At 51.2% G+C, this 15,596-nt stretch overlaps 1 protein-coding gene across 1 annotated transcript in view; it reads left to right on the top strand.

Moving 5' to 3' along the window:
• Positions 1-15,596, top strand: part of ADCK5 (aarF domain containing kinase 5) — a 187,301-nt gene that overhangs the window by 65,903 nt on the left and 105,802 nt on the right. The gene's annotated exons all lie outside the window — the stretch shown is intronic.

The following is a 15,596-nucleotide window of genomic DNA, read 5'->3' as shown; positions in this document are numbered from 1 at the left end:
CAGAAACCTGAGCGGGCTACGGCTGTGCCAGAAACCTGAGCGGGCTACGGCTGTGCCAGAAACCTGAGCGGGCTACGGCTGTGCCAGAAACCTGAGCGGGCTACGGCTGTGCCAGAAACCTGAGCGGGCCACGGCTGTGCCAGAAACCTGAGCGGGCCACGGCTGTGCCAGAAACCTGAGCGGGCCACGGCTGTGCCAGAAACCTGAGCGGGCCACGGCTGTGCCAGAAGCCTGAGCGGGCCACGGCTGTGCCAGAAGCCTGAGCGGGCCACGGCTGTGCCAGAAGCCTGAGCGGGCCACGGCTGTGCCAGAAGCCTGAGCGGGCCACGGCTGTGCAAGAAGCCTGAGCGGGCCACGGCTGTGCAAGAAGCCTGAGCGGGCCACGGCTGTGCAAGAAACCTGAGCGGGCCACGGCTGTGCAAGAAACCTGAGTGGGCTACAGCCAGTGATTTGAGACAAAATAAGATGCTGCAAACAAGTTGGGTGCATACAGGCTACCAAGGATGAGCAGGAACAAATAATCACAGGCTTGACTGATGGTGCACACTACAGAAGAAGGTAGAACAAGAAACAAGGCAGAGGGAAAGGCAAGCAGAAGACTGCAGGGAAAAACACAAGACTGTAGACATCTGAGAGCAAAGACAACAGGGCCAGTAGAAAGAAGCTAGAGGAACAGGAGGGAGGCAGAGAGGGGAAAAAATATAACTATCAAGACAAGGTTGGAGTTTGGCAAAGCAAACCTAGACGGATGACCTAGCAAAGCTAGACAGAAAGAGAATGCAAACTCTGACCAAGCAGATGACACAGGAAAGCTAGACACAGATGACAGAGTAAAGCATAACACAAAAAACTCTGACCATGCAGATGGCACAGCAAAGGTAGACGCAAAGAGGACACAAACACTGACCCAGATAGATGACGCAGCAAAGCAAGACACAAAAAAGTCTGACCAAGCAGATTGCACAGCAAAGCTAGACACAGAGAACAAACTCTCTCCAAGCAGATGGTACATGTAGGAGGCTGGGCTGGCTTGTAGTGAGTACCAAGGGGTACTTGCACCTTGCACCAGGCCCAGTTATCCCTTATTAGTGTATAGGGTGTCTAGCAGCATAGGCTGATAGATAATGGTAGCTGAGCAGAGCAGCTTAGGCTGAACTAGGAGACGAGTGAAGCTCCTACAGTACCACTAGTGTCACTTGCACAATATCATAAGAAAACACAATACACAGTTATACTAAAAATAAAGGTACTTTATTTTTATGACAATATGCCAAAGTATCTTAGAGTGTACCCTCAGTGAGAGGATAGGAAATATACACAAGATATATGTACACAATACCAAAATATGCAGTATAGTCTTAGAAAACAGTGCAAACAATGTATAGTTACAATAGGATGCAATGGGGACACATAGGGATAGGGGCAACACAAACCATATACTCCAAAAGTGGAATGCGAACCACAAATGGACCCCAAACCTATGTGACCTTGTAGAGGGTCGCTGGGACTATTAGAAAATAGTGAGGGTTAGAAAAATAGCCCATCCCAAGATCCTGAAAAGTGAGTGCAAAGTGCACTGAAGTTCCCCCAAAGGACAAAGAAGTTGTGATAGGGGAATACTGCAGGAAAGACACAAACCAGCAATGCAACAACAATGGATTTCCAGTCGAGGGTACCTGTGGAACAAGGGGACCAAGTCCAAAAGTCACAAGCAAGTCGGAGATGGGCAGATGCCCAGGAAATGCCAGCTGTGGGTGCAAAGAAGCTTCTACTGGACAGAAGAAGCTTAGGTTTCTGCAGGAACGACAAGGGCTAGAGACTTCCCCTTTGGAGGACGGATCCCTCACGCCGTGGAGAGTCGTGCAGAAGTGTTTTCCCGCCGAAAGACCGCCAACAAGCCTTGCTAGCTGCAAATCGTGCGGTTAGTGTTTTTGGACGCTGCTGTGGCCCAGGAGGGACCAGGATGTCACAAATTGCGCCAGGAGACAGAGGGGACGTCGAGCAAGACAAGAAGCCCTCTCAGCAGCAGGTAGCACCCGGAGAAGTGCCAGAAACAGGCACTACGAGGATGCGTGAAACGGTGCTCACCCGAAGTTGCACAAAGAAGTCCCACGTCGCCGGAGACCAACTTAGAAAGTCGTGAAATGCAGGTTAGAGTGCCGTGGACCCAGGCTTGGCTGTGCACAAAGGATTTCCGCCGGAAGTGCACAGGGGCCGGAATAGCTGCAAAAGTCGCGGTTCCCAGCAATGCAGTCTGGCGTGGGGAGGCAAGGACTTACCTCCACCAAACTTGGATTGAAGAGTCACTGGACTGTGGGGGTCACTTGGACACAGTTGCTGGATTCGAGGGACCTCGCTCGTCGTGCTGAGAGGAGACCCAAGGGACCGGTGATGCAGTTCTTTGGTGCCTGCGGTTGCAGGGGGAAGATTCCGTCGACCCACTGGAGATTTCTTCGGAGCTTCTAGTGCAGAGAGGAGGCAGACTACCCCCACAGCATGCACCACCAGGAAAACAGTCGAGAAGGCGGCAGGATCAGCGTTACAGAGTTGCAGTAGTCGTCTTTGCTACTATGTTGCAGTTTTGCAGGCTTCCAGCGCGGTCAGCAGTCGATTCCTTGGCAGAAGGTGAAGAGAGAGATGCAGAGGAACTCGGATGAGCTCTTGCATTCGTTATCTAAAGTTTCCCCAGAGACAGAGACCCTAAATAGCCAGAAAAGAGGGTTTGGCTACCTAGGAGAGAGGATAGGCTAGCAACACCTGAAGGAGCCTATCAGAAGGAGTCTCTGACGTCACCTGGTGGCACTGGCCACTCAGAGCAGTCCAGTGTGCCAGCAGCACCTCTGTTTCCAAGATGGCAGAGGTCTGGAGGACACTGGAGGAGCTCTGGACACCTCCCAGGGGAGGTGCAGGTCAGGAGAGTGGTCACTCCCCTTTCCTTTGTCCAGTTTCGCGCCAGAGCAGGGCTAAGGGGTCCCTGAACCGGTGTAGACTGGCTTATGCAGAAATGGGCACCAAATGTGCCCATGAAAGCATTTCCAGAGGCTGGGGGAGGCTACTCCTCCCCTGCCTTCACACCATTTTCCAAAGGGAGAGGGTGTAACACCCTCTCTCAGAGGAAGTCCTTTGTTCTGCCATCCTGGGACAAGCCTGGCTTGACCCCAGGAGGGCAGAAACCTGTCTGAGGGGTTGGCAGCAGCAGCAGCAGCAGCTGCAGTGAAACCCCAGGAAAGGCAGTTTGGCAGTACCAGGGTCTGTGCTACAGACCACTGGGATCATGGGATTGTGCCAACTATGCCAGGATGGCATAGAGGGGGCAATTCCATGATCATAGACATGTTACATGGCCATATTCGGAGTTACCATTGTGAAGCTACATATAGGTAGTGACCTATATGTAGTGCACACGTGTAATGGTGTCCCCGCACTCGCAAAGACCGGGGAATTGGCCCTGAACAATGTGGGGGCACCTTGGCTAGTGCCAGGGTGCCCTCACACTAAGTAACTTTGCACCTAACCTTTACCAGGTAAAGGTTAGACATATAGGTGACTTATAAGTTACTTAAGTGCAGTGTAAAATGGCTGTGAAATAACGTGGACGTTATTTCACTCAGGCTGCAGTGGCAGGCCTGTGTAAGAATTGTCAGAGCTCCCTATGGGTGGCAAAAGAAATGCTGCAGCCCATAGGGATCTCCTGGAACCCCAATACCCTGGGTACCTCAGTACCATATACTAGGGAATTATAAGGGTGTTCCAGTAAGCCAATGTAAATTGGTAAAATTGGTCACTAGCCTGTTAGTGACAATTTGAAAGAAATGAGAGAGCATAACCACTGAGGTTCTGATCAGCAGAGCCTCAGTGAGACAGTTAGTCACTACACAGGTAACACATTCAGGCACACTTATGAGCACTGGGGCCCTGGCTGGCAGGGTCCCAGTGACACATACAACTAAAACAACATATATACAATGAAAAATGGGGGTAACATGCCAGGCAAGATGGTACTTTCCTACAGTAAAGCTATACACAGAGAACAAAGTGTCCAAGCAGATGGCACAGCAAAGCTAGACACAAAGAGAACATAAACTGACCAAGCAGATGAGCCAGCAAAGCAAGACACACAGCGAGCACAAACTGTCAAAGCAGATGACACAGCAAAGCTAGATACAGAGAACAAACTCTGTCCAAAGAGATGGCAAGGTAAACAAGCAGCGAATATTCCAACAATAGGGCTGTTGGCAGATGCTTAGGTCGGCAGGGCAAGAACATGGCACTACAAGAATTTCTAGGCAGCAACACACCCATAGCTGATGCCCAAACCTGATCACAGGTGGTTCTCTCGCCCATCTGCCAAGAACCCTGGAAGCAGCACTGAGTTTGCAGGAGCTCGAAGATATTGCAGGATGAAAGGATGTAAATAGGAGTGGTGGAGTTGTCAAGATTCCATGGAGCTGCATTCTGGGAACTGTTGTCCTTTATAAGCAAACAGATTCCGCCAGTATGAGAAAGTAGCCTCTTTCTAGCATGGTTTACCCCCATTTTTAGCTTGTTTGTCAGTGTGTTTTACTGTGTCACTGAGATCCTGCTAACCAGGATCCCAGTGCTTATGCTCTCTCCCCTTAAAATTGGTTGTTGGAATAGTGTTAACACTGTATGCCACTCATAATTGGCATACTGGTGCCCCCTTATAAGTCTCTAGTATGTGGTACCTAGGTGCCCAGGGCATTTGGGCTCCTGGGGATCCCTATGGGCTGCAACATTACTTTTGCCACCCATAGGGAGGCCATGCAAAGGCTTCTGCAGGACGGCGATTGCAGCCTGAGTGAAATGGTGCACACATTATTTCAAAGCCATTTACCACTGCACTTAAGTAACTTATAAGTCACCTATATGTCTAACCTTTACCTGGTAAAGGTTAGGTGCAAAGTTACTAAGTGTGACGGCACCCTTGCACAAGCAAAGGTGCCCCCTCATAGTTCAGGGCCAATTCCCGGGACTTTGTGAGTGCGGGGCGCCATTACACGCGTGCACTACATATAGGTCAATACCTATATGTAACTTCACAATGGTAACTCCGAATATGGCCATGTAAGGTGTCTAACATCTTGGAATTATACCTCCAATACTGATTCTTGTATTGGTTGAATAATTACACACACTCTGGGGGCTCCACAGTGGACCCCCAGCACTGCCATACTAGCCTTCTGAGGTTTTCCAAGCAGCCCCAGCTGCTGCCACCTCAGACTGGCTTCTGCGCTCCTGTTGTTAAAGCAGCTCAAGCCCAGGAAGGCAGAACAAAGGATTTCCTTTGGGAGAGGGGTGCTACACCCTCTCCCTTTGGAGATAGGTGTTACAGGCATGGGAGGTGTAGTCTCCCAGAGCCTCTGGAAATGCTTTGTATGGCACAGATGGTGCGCTCCTTGCATAATCCAGTCTACACCAGTTCAGGGACCCCCAGTCCCCGCTCTGGCGTGAAACTGGACAAAGGAAAGGGGAGTGACAACTCCCCTGTCCATCACCACCCCAGGGGTGGTGCCCGGAACTCCTCCAGAGTGTCCCTGCGTTTTGCCATCTTGGATTCCAAGGTGGTGGGGCACTCTGGTAACATCTGAGTGGCCAGTGCCAGCAGGTGACGTCAGAGCCCTCCCCTGATAAGATGCTTACCTGTGTAGCTGACCAATCCCACTTTCAGGGATCTTTTGTTGATGTCTTGATGTTCATGTTCTTGTGTCTTCTAGGAAACTTGGTGTGATTTACTCCTGCTTTCCTGGGCTCCGGGGTGGGTTCTATTACTTACCTTTGGTGCTTTCTTACACTCCCATCGTCCCTCTACACACTACACTTCCCTAGGTGGGAGCCCGACATTCGCATTCCACTTTCTTAGTATATGGTTTGTGTTCCCCAGGCCGATTTCTAACTATTGTGATTTTCACTATTTTCACTGTTTTTTAACTATTTTTACGGCTATTTCTGAATTCTAGTGTATATACTGTGTATATTACCTACCTCATAAGGGAGTGTTGTCTCTAAAGTATTTTTGGCATTTTTGTCACCTTTATTCTTGTAGCACTAAGTATTTTCTTTCATGTGTGTGAGTACTGTGTGACTACAGTGGCATTGCAAGAGCTTTGCATGTCTCCTAGTTAGGCCTTGGCTGCTCATCCACACTACCCCTAGAGAGCCTGGCTTCTAGACACTGCCTACATTTCACTAATGAGGGATAACTGGACCTGGTATGAGGTGTAAGTACCTTTGGTACCCACTACAAACCAGGCCAGCCTCCTACAGCCAGCCAGAAAGCACTGCAGGGAAACATTTTGTTTACTTATGTGTGGTGTCTTGTTGCATGGAAACCACAACAGAAGGTAACCTAGCCGAGAAAGACAGTCTTGCTGCTCCAGCTTGGCAGGGATCCATTCCACAGAAAAGGTTCGGAAACACTATTTTCAAACAGTGGCTGAAAAAGATGAGGACACAGGACTCGGGGTTGATTAAAGAACCCACTTTCACTTAAATTTCACTCTTAGCTGCTCTCCTTGATGCACCGGGCTGAGCAGGTGAAAGGGTGGGATAAACCTATCTTGGGTCTCCAGCTGTACTCCTTGGGGTGGTGTTGGGCAGGCTCTGGGTAAAGGGCACCGTCCTCGTTTTAACTGGGAAAGCAGGGGCCTGTCCTGTCCTGAAGGGCTCAGGATGCAGTCCACAGGCGGACTGTGGGTGGAGACCCCACCCTCTTTTCTACTGGGACAGAGGAATGCCCTGCCCTGTCCTGCCCGGGGTCCAGTCCACTGGACTGTGGATGAAGGGTTTCAACTGGGCGGGGCTCGGTCCTCTCTTGTACTGTCCTGAGGCCACAGGGTCAAGCCTGGAACTGGTGTCCTAGTGAAGGGAACTTGCCTCGTTTGTACTGCGGCAGCCTGCATCCTGAGCCCTTCAGGACAGGACAGGCCCCTGCTTTCCCAGTTAAAACGAGGACGGTGCCCTTTACCCAGAGCCTGCCCAACACTACCCCAAGGAGTACAGCTGGAGACCCAAGATAGGGTGGCACTCCTGTCCTGAAGGGCTCAGGATCCAGTCAACAGGCCTCTGGGCTAAGGGCATCGCTCTCTTTTCTACTGGGACAGAGGCCTGCCCTTTCCTGCCTGTTCTGAAGGGCTCAGGATCCAGTCCACTGAAGGACTGCGGGTGAAAGGACCCCATTCTTGTTTCTGCTGGGGCAGAGACCTGTCCTGTCCTGTCCTGAAGGCTACAGGTTCACCTCTGGAGCTGGTCTCCTGGTGAGGGGCGCCGGCCTCGTTTCTTCTAGGGAAGAGGCCTGTCCAATCCTGAAGGCTACAGGTTCACCTCTGGAGCTGGTCTCCTGGTGAGGGGCGCCGGCCTCGTTTCTTCTTGGGAAGAGGCCTGTCCAATCCTGAAGGCTACAGGTTCACCTCTGGAGCTGGTCTCCTGGTGAGGGGCGCCGGCCTCGTTTCTTCTAGGGAAGAGGCCTGTCCAATCCTGAAGGCTACAGGTTCACCTCTGGAGCTGGTCTCCTGGTGAGGGGCGCCGGCCTCGTTTCTTCTAGGGAAGAGGCCTGTCCAATCCTGAAGGCTACAGGTTCACCTCTGGAGCTGGTCTCCTGGTGAGGGGCGCCGGCCTCGTTTCTTCTTGGGAAGAGGCCTGTCCAATCCTGAAGGCTACAGGTTCACCTCTGGAGCTGGTCTCCTGGTGAGGGGCGCCGGCCTCATTTCTTCTAGGGAAGAGGCCTGTCCAATCCTGAAGGCTACAGGTTCACCTCTGGAGCTGGTCTCCTGGTGAGGGGCGCCGGCCTCGTTTCTTCTAGGGAAGAGGCCTGTCCAATCCTGAAGGCTACAGGTTCACCTCTGGAGCTGGTCTCCTGGTGAGGGGCGCCGGCCTCGTTTCTTCTAGGGAAGAGGCCTGTCCAATCCTGAAGGCTACAGGTTCACCTCTGGAGCTGGTCTCCTGGTGAGGGGCGCCGGCCTCGTTTCTTCTAGGGAAGAGGCCTGTCCAATCCTGAAGGCTACAGGTTCAACTCTAGAGAGGGTCTCCTGGTGAGGGGGACCGGCCTTGTTTCTACTGGGATAGAGGCCTGTCCTGAAGTGCCCGGAATCCAGTCCGGCGCCCCTCTGTAATTTGAGTGAAGGGTTCCCTCCTTTCCCTGCCAGGCATTGCCCGGTCCTGCAAAGTTTAGCACCCAGTGCACCGACCCCTCTTTAAAATGCCTTGTTCCTAACATGGGGAGACCAGTCCTGTATAGTTCCATTGGCGCTCCTGAGTGGCATCTGGAAGTTAAGTAGAGGGTATCTTCTTTGTAACAGGGGGAGCAGAGCACTAGGTGAAGGGGCGGGCCTGGGCAGTGGGTGAAGGGTACATCAGTGTTCTTACCCCGGAGTGCCCTGTAGGGCTCAGTATCCAGTCCACGGTGCCCTCTAGATTAGGAGCATTAAGTGAAGAGAGCATTCCTCGTCTCACCAGAGAAGCTTGGCATTGGGTGAAGGGGCACTGTCTTGGTAACTTGGGAGTGCAGGATCCTGCAGGGCTCAGGATCCAGTCTCTCAGCTGGTCACTGGGTGGAGGTACCCTTTCCACTCTGCCAGGGAGTGCCCGGTCCACAGACCCCTCTTTAGGCTGGGCATTGGATCGAACGATTGTAGCCTCTACTGCCAGGCAGTGCCTGATCCACAGATGCCTCTTTAAGCTGGGCAGTGGGTGAAGGTATCCTCTCTCTGGCAGGCAGTGCCGGTCGACAGACCCCTCTTTTGACTGGGCATTGGATGGGGGTAGCCTCTCCCTGCCTGTCACTGCCGATCCACAGACCCCTCTTTAGGCTGGGCATTGGATAAATGGATTGTAGCCTCTCCCTGCCAGGCAGTGCCCGGTCCCTAGATCCCTCTTTAATTTGTGCAGTGGGTAGCCTCTCCCTGCCAAGCAGTGCCCGACACCGCAGGCCTCAGGCTCCAGCCCCTGCCCCTCTCACCACCGCTCTTAGGCACGTGTCTATACCCTCGGGCACTGCTCGCCGTCCTGCCCTTGTTCTGAGCCGTGCCCTCTGACCTCGCCACAGATGCCCATCCCTTCCCGGGAAGGGTTTAAAGCGCCGACCGCAGCACATCTTGTTTTTTCTCCAGACGCCTCAAGGTCTGTCCTTGTGCGGCCACATTCCCGTAAGGGGCCGGGGGCGGAGGGAGAGGGACTGAGGGGTTGTGCAACACGTGGAGGGGGCGGGGGAAGGGAGGGGGAGAGGGAACAGGCGCCCATCACTCAAGTAACTGCTCCTGAGTTGTGTGCACACTCTGAGGGACACACGTCCATCACTCAACGTCACTGGCCCCTGAGGCGAGTGCACACTGAGGGACAGACGTCCATCACACACTCTGAGGGACAGACGTCCATCTCTCAGCTTCACTGGCCCCTGAGGCGAGTGCACACTGCGAGGGACACACGTCCATCGCTCAGCTTCACTGGCCCCTGAGGCGAGTGCACACTGAGGGACAGACGTCCATCACACACTCTGAGGGACAGACGTCCATCTCTCAGCTTCACTGGCCCCTGAGGCGAGTGCACACTGCGAGGGACAGACGTCCATCGCTCAGCTTCACTGGCCCCTGAGGCGAGTGCACACTGCGAGGGACAGACGTCCATCGCTCAGCTTCACTGGCCCCTGAGGCGAGTGCACACTGCGAGGGACAGACGTCCATCTCTCAGCTTCACTGGCCCCTGAGGCGAGTGCACACTGCGAGGGACAGACGTCCATCGCTCAGCTTCACTGGCCCCTGAGGCGAGTGCACACTGAGGGACAGACGTCCATCACACACTCTGAGGGACAGACGTCCATCGCTCAGCTTCACTGGCCCCTGAGGTGTGTGCACACTCTTGGGGGGGGGGGGGGAAGGGGCGTGCAAACGTCATTACCCAGTGTCACCAGCCCACGAGTGCACGCTAGAGGGGGTCGGACCTCATGACCCTCTGGTCCCCTCAACTGAGTGTGTACTCTGAGAGTCACACATCCTTTACACAACCTCAGCTACATAGTCCCTTAAGTGCACACATCGAGTATTACTTCACTGGCCCCTGACATGAGTGCACACACTTGGAAAGACATCCATTACCCACTCTTACCTGTCTACGGACATGAGTGCACACTCCGAGGGGCAGATGTCAATCGCCCATCCTCGCCATTCTGCTCAGGTGAGTGCACACTCTAAGAAGCCTATGTCCATGGCGCCACCTCACGTGGCTCACTCACGCGTGCACTCTCGAGCAGATGTCTCCTCAGCCAGATGGCCATCATCATTCTCACCAGCCTACTCACATTACTACGCCCTCTGGCAGGCGTCCATCACCCAGTCTCTCTTGTCTACTCACATGTCTACTGAGTGCACACTCAGGAGGGCTGACAGCCACCATCCACCCTTACCAGCCCACGTACGTGATTGTACACTCTGAGGGACAGACAATCATCACCTGACTTCATCCACTCATGAGTACACACTAGGGCAGACATCCTTCCCTCCACCTCACAGGTCTACTCGTATGAGTGCACACTAGGGCAGACAACCATCCCTCAGCCTTACCGGTCTACTTGCATGAGTGCACACTAGAGCAGACATCCTTCCCTCCACCTCACCGGTCTACTCGTCTGAGTGCACACTAGAGCAGACATCCATCCATGGACCTCACCGATCTACTTGTATGAGTGCACACCAGGACAGACAACCATCCCTCAACCTTACCGCTCTACTTGCATGAGTGCACACCAGGACAGACAACCATCCCTCAACCTTACCGGTCTACTTGCATGAGTGCACACCAGGACAGACAACCATCCCTCAACCTTACCGGTCTACTTGCATGAGTGCAAACTAGGACAGACATCCATGCCTCAACCTTAATGGTCTACTTGCATGAGTAGACACTCTGGCAGACATCTGTCCTTGGACCACACTGGTCTACTCTCATGAGTGCACACTAGGACAGACGTCCATCACTCATCCTCATCAGTCCAGTTTTGTGATCGAGGACTGAAACCTGCGCTTGTCACGATGACTCCAAGATGGCGCTTTGCACTGGTGATGACGACAGCTGGGTCGCATGCTCCTGTTTGTTGATGTCATTATCAGTTGTCCTTTGACAGATGCTTTCATGAAGTACACATTTCTATCACCAGTGGGTTCTAGGCACTAGATGGTTGCAAGGCAAAAATGTGGTTCTCCAGTTACCCATTTGGAAAACATATGAGTTTCAGCCTATGTGACCTTATCAAATAATGAACATCCTTTTATTTGTTGCATGAGCAAGGGCTTGACGGGCCTGGCCTCATCCGAAGGGCACTACAGCTTGTCATAATTAACTTGTTCCTTGTATCTCCTTCACAGAGTGCCATCCCACATTGAGTCTTTGTTGTTTTTAAATGTGCATTTTCTTGTATATTATAGCGTATACTGACTTGTACATTTGTACATGTTTTACACCTTTTGACTGCCCTGTTTACTCTCCTCAAACACAGAAAAAAACACTGATGCTTTAAGTCGAGCAAGGCGAGGATGTATGTGCTTCTACCATTCCAGAATGTGTAATGTCCGGACGTAATATTGTCTTGCGCAGTTTTTCACAGTTTGTGAGCCCAGTTTGTCTTATGTTGTGTAGGCGTGTTACAGATCCACTACTTCCTCTCAAGGTCAGCATGCTCTTAATCTACAGTACGAGCCAGGTGTCCTGAGGAGATAGTCTACCTGAGACATTCCTTGGATATAGTGTGCTCTGAGGGACCATCAGTGGATGCAATCCAGAGGATATAGCATACACTGAGAGGGCCATCTGCAGATATCAGTAAGCCTTCCTGAGGATGTAGCGTGCCCTGAGGGACCTTCCTTGGATACAAGCCAGGGGCTGTGAGGATATAGCATGCTCTGTGGGACTGTTGGTGGATGCAAGCCAACCGTCTTGAGGATATAGCGTGTTCTGAGGGACCACCTGTAGAAGCAAGCCAGTCATCCTGAGGATGTAGCATGCTCTGAGGGACCATCCTTGAATACCAGCTGGGGGCAGTGAGGATATTGCCTGCTCTGTGGGACTGTTGATGGATGCCAGCTAACAGTGTTGCGTGCTCTCTGGGACTGCCCATGGATACAAGCTTTTGGCTGTGAGGATATAGTGTGATGAGGGACCATCCAAGGATGGAAGCCAGCTGTCCTGAGGATGTAACATGCTCTGAGGTTGTCCTTAAATACAAGCCGCTCTGAGGCACTGTCCTTGGATACAGGCCGGGTGCTGTGAGGGTATAGTGTGCTGTGAGAGACCAACAGTGGATGCAAGCTAGCCGTCCTGAGGATGTAGCGTGCTGAGGGACCTTCCATGGATACAAGCTGGGGGCTGCAAGGATACAGTGTGTTCTGGGGGTCCATCTGTGGAAGCAAGCCAGCTGTGCCGAGGATGTAGCGTGCTCTGAGGGACCTTCTTGGATACAGGCCGGGTGCTGTGAGGATAAAGTGTGCTGTGAGAGACTAACAGTGGATGCAAGCTAGCCGTCCTGAAGAGGTAGCGTGCTGAGGGACCTTCCTTGGATACATGCCGGGGTCTGTGAGGACATAGCTTGCTCTGAGGGAACGTCCTTGGATACAAAACAGGGACTGTGAGGATATTGTGTGCAGAGGAACCATCCGTGGATGCAAGCCAGTCGCCCTGAGGATGTAGCCTACTTTGTGGGACCATTCATGGATACAAGCCAGGGGCTGTGAGGATATAGCGTGCCGTGAGGGACCATGCGTTGAAGAAAGCTAGCCAGCCTGAGGATGTAGACTACCCAAAGGGATCTTCCTCGGGTACATCCATAATCTCTGAGGATACAGCATGCTGTCAGAAACCATCTTTGGTTTTGAGCCACAAGTCCTGAAGATACAACGTACTCAGAGGGACTGTCTTTGGCTACAGTCCAGCAGCACTGAAGATACAGTGACCGAGACTAAGGCACGCCAAACACCTCACTCTTTTCCATCTGTTAAATGATCTTCCTTCCTTTCTGTGTGGGCCCGGCTCCTGCATTATATTAGGCACACCTTGCCATCTTTATAGATTTTTTTTTTTTTTGTGTTAAATGCCAGGCTTCCCTCTCCCCTGTGTCCTCTGTGTAGTGAACAGTGAAACTGGACCCACCTCAGTCTCCTGGCTACTGCTTTATGCCTGTAGCCAGTGCTTAGACTTGCTTTGTTCTGTATATTTTGTATATGCTTGTACAGTCTGGAATGCAGTAACAAATACACTGTGTATTTGCTGGCGTTGCATGTCTTGTATGTGCTTTTTCAGTCCTTGGAATGCTGTAACGACTGCACTGTATATCCGCTTGCATCACATGTCTCGTGTGCTTTTACAGTCTGTGGAATGCTGTAACAAACGCACTGTATACTCGCTTGCATTGCATGTCTCGTGTATGCTTTTACAGTCTGCGGAATGCTGTAACAAATGCACTATATACTCGCTTGCATCGCATGTCTCGCGTGTGCTTTTACAGCCTGTGGAATGCTGTAACGACTGCACTGTATATCCGCTTGCATCCCGTCTCATGTGCTTTTACAGTCTGTGGAATGCTGTAACGAATGCACTGTACATTTGCTTGCATCGCATTTCCCGTGTGCTTTTTACAGTCTGTGGAATGCTGTAACTAATGCACTGTATACTTGCTTGCATCGCATGTCTCTTGTGTGCTTTTACAGTCTGTGGAATGCTGTAACGAATGCACTGTATATTCGCTTGCATCGCATGTCTCTTGTGTGCTTTTTACAGTCTGTGGAATGCTGTAACAAATGCACTGTATATTCGCTTGCATCGCATGTCTCGCGTGTGCTTTTACAGCCTGTGGAATGCTGTAACGAATGCACTGTATATTCGCTTGCATTGCATGTCTCGTGTGTGCTTTTACAGTCTGTGGAATGCTGTAACGAATGCACTGTATACTCGCATCACATGTCTCGTGGGTGCTTTTAAAGTCTGTGGAATGCTGTAACGAATGCACTGTATACTCGCTTGCATCGCATGTCTCCTGTGTGCTTTTACAGTCTGCGGAATGCTGTAACGAATGCACTGTATACTCGCTTGCATTGCATGTCTCGTGTGCCTTTACAGTCTGCAGAATGCTGTAACGAATGCATTGTGTATTCGCTTGCATCGCATGTCTCGTGTGTGCTTTTACAGTCTGTGAAATGCTGTAACGAATGCACTGTGTACTCGCTTGCATCGCATGTCTTGTGTGTGCTTTTACAGTGTGGCATGCTGTAAAGAGTGCACTGTATACTCGCTTGCATTGCATGTCTCGTGTGTGCTTTTTCAGTCTGTGGAACCCTGTAACGCATGCACTGTATATTCGCTTGCATCACATGTCTCGTGTGTGCTTTTACAGTCTGTGGAATGCTGTGACGACTGCACTGTATATGCGCTTGCATCGCATGTCTCTTGTGTGCTTTTACAGTCTGGAATGCTGTAACGAATGCAATGTATATTCGCTTGCATTGCATGTCTCGTGTGTGCTTTTACAGTGTGGAATGTTGTTAGGAATGCACTGTATACTCGCTTACATCGCATGTCTCGTGTGTGCTTTTACAGTCTGTGGAATGCTGTAACGAATGCACTGTGTACTCGCTTGCATCGCATGTCTTGTGTGTGCTTTTACAGTGTGGCATGCTGTAAAGAGTGCACTGTATACTCGCTTGCATTGCATGTCTCGTGTGTGCTTTTTCAGTCTGTGGAACCCTGTAACGCATGCACTGTATATTCGCTTGCATCACATGTCTCGTGTGTGCTTTTACAGTCTGTGGAATGCTGTGACGACTGCACTGTATATGCGCTTGCATCGCATGTCTCTTGTGTGCTTTTACAGTCTGGAATGCTGTAACGAATGCAATGTATATTCGCTTGCATTGCATGTCTCGTGTGTGCTTTTACAGTGTGGAATGTTGTTAGGAATGCACTGTATACTCGCTTACATCGCATGTCTTGTGTGTGCTTTTAAAGTCTGTGGAATGCTGTAACAGATGCATTGTATACTCGCTTGCATTGCATGTCTCGTGTGTGCTTTTACAGTCTGTGGAATGCTGTAACAAATGCAGTGTATACTCGCTTGCATTGCATGTCTCGTGTGCGCTTTTACAGTTTGCGGAATGCTGTAACGAATGCACTGTGTACTCTCTTGCATCACATGTCTCGTGTGTGCTTTTACAGTCTGTGGAATGCTGTAACGAATGCACTATATACTCGCTTGCATCTCATGTCTCGTGTGTGCTTTTACAGTCTGTGGAATGCTGTAACAAATGCACTGTGTATTCGGTTGCATCGTATGTCTCGTATGTGCTTTTTCAGTCTGTGGAATGCTGTAACAACTGCACTGTGTATCCACTTGCATCTTCTATTTCGTATGTGCTTGCACTGTATATACTGCATCTTATAATGCACTTGCACTGTTTTTGGTATGTTCTTGAAATGAATGATGAATGTACTTGCACTGTCTGCAGGATGCAGTACACGCTTGTGCTGTATGCTTGGAACCCTCCTGCCCTGTACACTGTATCACAGATGTACTGGCACTGTATAATATAATGCACTTGCACTGT

Source organism: Pleurodeles waltl, chromosome 2_2 (assembly GCF_031143425.1).
Source record: "Pleurodeles waltl isolate 20211129_DDA chromosome 2_2, aPleWal1.hap1.20221129, whole genome shotgun sequence".
NCBI classification, from domain to species: Eukaryota; Metazoa; Chordata; class Amphibia; order Caudata; family Salamandridae; genus Pleurodeles; species Pleurodeles waltl.
Note: the sequence above shows the minus strand (reverse complement) of the source record. Positions and strands in the feature narration are given on the sequence as shown.